Genomic DNA, 6,186 nt, shown 5'->3' with positions numbered 1-6,186 from the left:
CTCAAGTAAGCAGCACCACCACCTATTCTTCTAGTGTTGGAGGTGTGAGGCCAAGGTTTGCAACTCCGGAGACTGAGGCGGAGTATACGAGGCTGCTTTCGAAGTTCATAGCCAAGGAGCGAGGTTTTCTGCCATCGGGGAGGGATGGTAAGTTGTTGGAGATGATTATGGAGATGGGTTGGATTGCTTTTTATGAGGCATCAGCTGCGGTGCCCATGAGTGTGGTTCACGAGTTTTACGCGAATGCAAAGGCGGATAACAACGGATTTTCTGTGGTGAGGGGGTTGATGGTGGAATATAGTGCTGAGGCTATTCAGAGGGTGATTGAGCGGCCCGAGAGGAGGCCAGACGGGGGATGATTTTAACTTGGATTTGATCGTTGCTACATTGTGTGTGCCTGAGACTCACTGGAAGTTCAAGAAGGGCACGGATGAGTATGCCACTTTCCCTGTCTCGTGCATGAACAGGTTTGCACGTGCATGGAATTATTTTATTTATGCCAACATCATGCCATCTTCTCAAGTGGATGATGTTACTGTGGTGTGTGCACGGTTGTTGTGGGGGATTCTTTAGGGAGACTTTGTGGATCTTGGGATGGTGATTCATCAGGGTATTTTTGAGGTTTCTTCTTGAGAGTACTACGGGTTCTATACCCTATGCGTCCATTATGATGAAGCTGTGTGTGGCGGTTGGAGTTTATTGGCCCGCACACGAGTAACTTCAGCTTCCTAGTGCTCCTATTGACAATTCTACGGTATTGACTATGCAGGAGTGGTACGGTGGGAAGCCTAATCCGAAGGGGCTCGGTTATTCTTATGACCATCTGCCAGGTGGAAGGCCAGCTCCTCAGGAATATGCTGGTAGGACGGTTCCGGCAAGCAGAGCCGCGTGGAGAGCTCGGTTGGGTGAAGCCGGTCCTTCCCAGTCACAGCAGCAGTAAGAGGAAGCAAATAACAGAGCTGGTTTGGGTTCAGTGCAGTATAGGCGCTTGATGAGGAGGATGGATGCAATGCATGACATCCATAGTAGGTTTGCACATGATCTCACCCAGGCGTTGGGGACTGTAGAGTCACAGGAGTTGATATCCAGTGGCCAGTATTCGGTGAGGACTCTATGTACCCGCCTCCAAACACTCTTGACACTCCACCCATTGAGGGTGATGATCCTGGTTCCGAGTAGGTATGCCTGATTCCTTACTATTACATTCACTGAGGACAGTGAACATTTTAAGTTTGGGGGTGATAGTTTAAGGAATATATTTGTGTGAGTCCATATAGTTTGCATATTCATGATAGTTTAGTTCATATAGTTGCATATTTGCCATGTAGTACTTTTTTTTGTATATTAGTATGTTGCATATAGTTGTATGTGCATTATAACATGATCCCTTAAGTTTGCTTTTCCTATTGATTTGTGATATTGATGCTAGTGTAGTGATGTCGTGTATAGTGATGTTAGGTCCTATCGAGTTGATTTGCATGCTAGAAGTAAATAAAATTTCTTTAAGTCTTATAGGTTGCTTGAGTGCTAGATCATGATCATGTCTTATTTGTTTGTCAAGGTTTAATCACTTGTTTATATTTAGAATTGAGGATATTCTCTTAAAGATAAAATAACATGGATATTTAAAAATGGAGAAAAATATTGGATTTCATTGCTAGTTGTTGTGGCTAGGTGTCAAATGGATAATAGCCGGCTCATTTTATATAAGTAGTCTAGGGTTGAACGAGATGGAGCGAAACACACCCGTTCAGAGAAAAAAAGAATATAAAAAAGAGGGAAAAAAAGAAAAAAAGAAAAATATGTGTTGATGCATAATTGATCACGAGTGGGCTCTTTAATACTCAAGTTATTAAGTTCTTAGGGGACTTTGTGCCTTGTGACCTAAGGCTTTTATAGTCTGGGATCCACTAACCTAATGCTCGCTACATGTGTATTATTGTATAAGTCTTTTGTGAACCTCACTCAATGCACGGTCAAATAAGCATATCTGTGATTGTTTATGTGTTGTGAATAAAAACATGAATCTATATAATAACTCTGATAACAGAATTGAAGTGTTGTCGGTCATTTTGAGTTTAACTTTTATTCTATTTATAACCTTGTGATTGCTTTGATGAGTAGTGAGTCATGATTATTGATCTAGTTGTGTTAGCACATCTGTTAAGCAATTGCACACACGCACGCTTCTGGTTTGTGAGATTTAATTGAACTTGTGCGAATAACTGCATTTATTGAGATGTTGCTTGTTGGTTGGTTAAGTTATTCTATTGGGATCGTTGCATTCATGTAGCTTGCATTCATGCATTTTTATTCTTGTTCTTCGAGTCTATTTATGCTTGAGGACAAACATCGGTTCAAGTTTGGGGGTGTGTTAAGTGGCATTTATGTCCACTTAGATTTCTCTATAAAGGCTTGGATTGATGTTTTGTACTCAATTAATTTGTGTTTTTGATGTGTTTTTGTAGTGTTTACATTTCAGGCATATATCAGGGATCAAGGTGATTTAACATTGCTTTGATGTTAAAATGGTGTTAGGAAAGTGTCATGAAGATCGCTCGTGCAAAGGCCATCAAGAACCAACAATAAAAGAAGACAATTTCAGTTTTTCCAAAAGGTCGGCACGCCCGCGCTGTGCTAGCGCACGACCGCGCCAGAAAAGTAGAATATCAGCGCGCCCGCGCTAATGCAGCGCGCGGCCGCGCCATGTCGGGATTCCATATTCCTATTTCAATTAGAAGACTGTTTTTATGGGCTTTTAGATTAATTGGACTGCTATTTAAAGACAACAAAAAGACGTTTCTCATAACGGAGATTAAGGAGAAGGCAACAAGAAGACCTAGCACAATTCAACGAAGGCGAAGAAGATCTAGTTTATTCTTGTGATACTTTGTTTTAAGTTATAATCTTAGATGCTCGTTTCGTATTTTGTTGAACCTAATACTCTGGATTATGTACTTTGTTTATTATTTATTTTTATAAAGACCTAGTTTATTATACCATGCTTTCATCGGAACCCACGGTGATGATGAGTTCAGTTATGGGCTAATCATTATCGTGGGGTTCTAGCGGATTTACTTATGGATTTCAATAGTTAATATGTTTTGATACCTTTGTGTGTGGTGATTGTATGATATCCTAATATTGGTTGTGCTTATTCGTCTTATGAGCGTCGCGAACTTATAAGATAACGTGTTAATCTCTAATGAAGTGATATTGAATTTAGAGGTTTAGAATTTGCCATGCTAGCATAGGTTCATGTATTGTTATGCATGATTTATAGGTAATTTTAACCATCTTACTTGCTATATATAATCATGATAGATAACTTATTCGTTAAACCGTTATATTGTCAAATTCTATAGACATATAAAGTCTTAATATAATTGGTGTCTATTCAGATTCTATCTCTCTTGTGGATGTCTGTAGTAGGGTGTTTGTACAACGAAAGTTGGCGTTTACTAGTTTCGTGTTATCTGATTAGTGTCATCATCATTGCATGCTAAGGTTAAGAACAACAAGGCTATTGAATGAAGTAGTAATGAAGTTAGAATCCCATGTCTGTGTAATATAAGTAAATCAACTTTTAATTCTCTTAGTTAATTGCATGTTAGTTAATAATCTTAGTTATAAACAATCTCAATTTGTTATTCGTCCTAGCGTTGAATAATAACCATACCATTGTTGCATAAGTAAATTGATTGAAATTAACCTAAACCAGTCTTTGTTGGAACGAACTAGAAATAATTCTATATTACTTGCGATCGCGTATACTTGCGTGAATATTAGCGCGTGTTTTCGTCCTAACATTCTACACTTAGATTGACACTCAATTTTGAGTCAATATTAAACAATTTTTGGTATGACAATGGTATAGAATTTAATAATTCCTCTTTTTCCCAGTTATGCAAAGATAAAGGCATGTAATTTCGTTTTTCTTACCAAAATACCACTCTACAAAACGGTAAAACCGAGCGGAAAAATAAAAATCATTAATAATTGTGTTAGGACAATTCTTTTTCATGCCTCACTGCTTCCATTTTACTAGGTTGAAGCACTACATTTCACAACTTGCAAAATATTCTCCCCATTCATATTCTTAACAACAAAACACCTGCTCATGTTTTGTTTAACAAGGCTCCAACATATGGCCAATATGGGTATGTGGTTGCCTCAGTTACCCTAATTTATCCTCCACTACTAAAAATAAAATAATCAAAACTCGGACTGGCGGAAAACTCAGGTTCGACTCCCTGTCACCCCTACTATTCTCATAATTATTATGGACACGAAAGATAAATTAATGCCCCAAAGATGGGTGCCCGTGATACATTATTTGACCCATAAATAGGCTTTCGGATGAGGGAGAGTGTTAGAATAATAATATAAGATCATGTAAAGGACCTTCCTATAATACCTTGAGGTTTTAGAGCGATTATTTCTTATTTCTTAGAAATCTCTATCACTCGCAAGGATGGAAAACTCTTCTTGAACCAAACAAAATATGCTCATGAGATACTGGTGCGTGCAAATATGGCTGATTGTAACTCATCAGTCACTCCGATTGATACCATGTCCAAGTTAAGTATCACAATTGGTCCTTAAAGCGGGTGATATTAAATTATATCATCAGCTTGTGGGATCTCTCTAATATTTTACATTCACTCGACCAGATGTTTCCTATGTGATTCAACAAATATTACTCTTTATGTATGACCCTCATGAACCCCACCTACATGCTCTAAAACACGTTCTGAGATATTTGAAAGGAACTCTTGAACTTGGCATGTATATATCTTCTTCTTCAGTCAGGGGTCCTGTATCTTATACCTATGCTGATTGGGGTGGTTTCCTGGATACTGTGTGATCTACCTCTGGTTACTATGTATTCCTTGGTGATAATCTTATCTTATGGTCCTCTAAGAGACAACCAACATTTTCGCGCTCCAGTGCTGATGCTGAATATCGTGGTATGGCTAATGTCGTAGTAGAGTCTTTTTGGCTTTTTAACATGATCCTTGAGCTTAATTGTCCTTTGCGTCGAACGAAGATTGTATACCATGACAACATTAGTGTTGTAACCTATCCTGTAGTCCTGTACAATATCAAGGCACAAAACATGTTGTCAACGCATAAAACATATTGAAATGGACATCCATTTGTTACGTGAAAATATGGTTCTTGGTCATATTCGTGTTCTTCATGTCCCTTCATCCTATCAATACACTGATATTTTTATCAAGGACTTCGTCAACCATTATTTTTGCAATTTCGCTCCAGTCTGACCGTCCGTTCTCCTCTCGCTCCAACTGCGGGTGTGTGTTAAACATTGTAATATTATAAATATCTTATGCACATAATCATGCTTATAATTAGGATGTAGATATCCCATGTAATTTAGGATTAGAATCACCTTGTAACATAATAAGCTCCTTGATGTACTCCTCTGTGTATACTTATAATGGAATGACAATACAGAGACCTTTGAGGGAGTCAATTACATTCTATCATATATGTCACACCTTCTATCAACTATGATCTTCTACATCCATTCAACATTACTTATAAATAATTATTTACATCTTTTGATCAATATATATATATATATATATAAGCACAGGCTATCAAGAATCATATTCCCAATTGTTGACACAAAAGTACAACTACTACACTGTAGCCGCACAACCCTCCGCAGTACAAGGTACATAGTAAGATAAAGCCATCCCTTACACTGTAGCTACAGTTACAGTGGTCGGATGACCACACTTAAATAAATATCTTTACACACATTTGCAAACATACACTCTTTTACTCACACAAAAATATTTCTAAAACACTCTCATCTTAAACAATCTCCTTCGATAAACAACGCATCCATATTGTTCAAACTCTTTTAATGATTATCACGCCCGATGTCTTTGATGGCCACCATCACCGGATAAGCATTTTTTTGTAGAATCCCCACACAAAGCCCGACAACCACTAGAACAGTGAAGAAATAATGTTGGAAGCAGAAGAACATCCGCGACGTTATTATTGTGCTTAGCAGTTATAATGTTATTTCATGAAAAGTTTTTAACCCTGTGTTAGGTACAAAGCATGCACTAAATAATTCACGCAAGTATACGCGTTCACAAGTAATATAGAATGATTTATAGTTCGTTCCCACAGAGACTCTGATTAATT

This window comes from Apium graveolens, chromosome 6 (assembly GCF_009905375.1).
Source record: "Apium graveolens cultivar Ventura chromosome 6, ASM990537v1, whole genome shotgun sequence".
In the NCBI taxonomy this organism is placed as follows: Eukaryota; Viridiplantae; Streptophyta; class Magnoliopsida; order Apiales; family Apiaceae; genus Apium; species Apium graveolens.
This window is presented reverse-complemented; position numbering follows the sequence as displayed.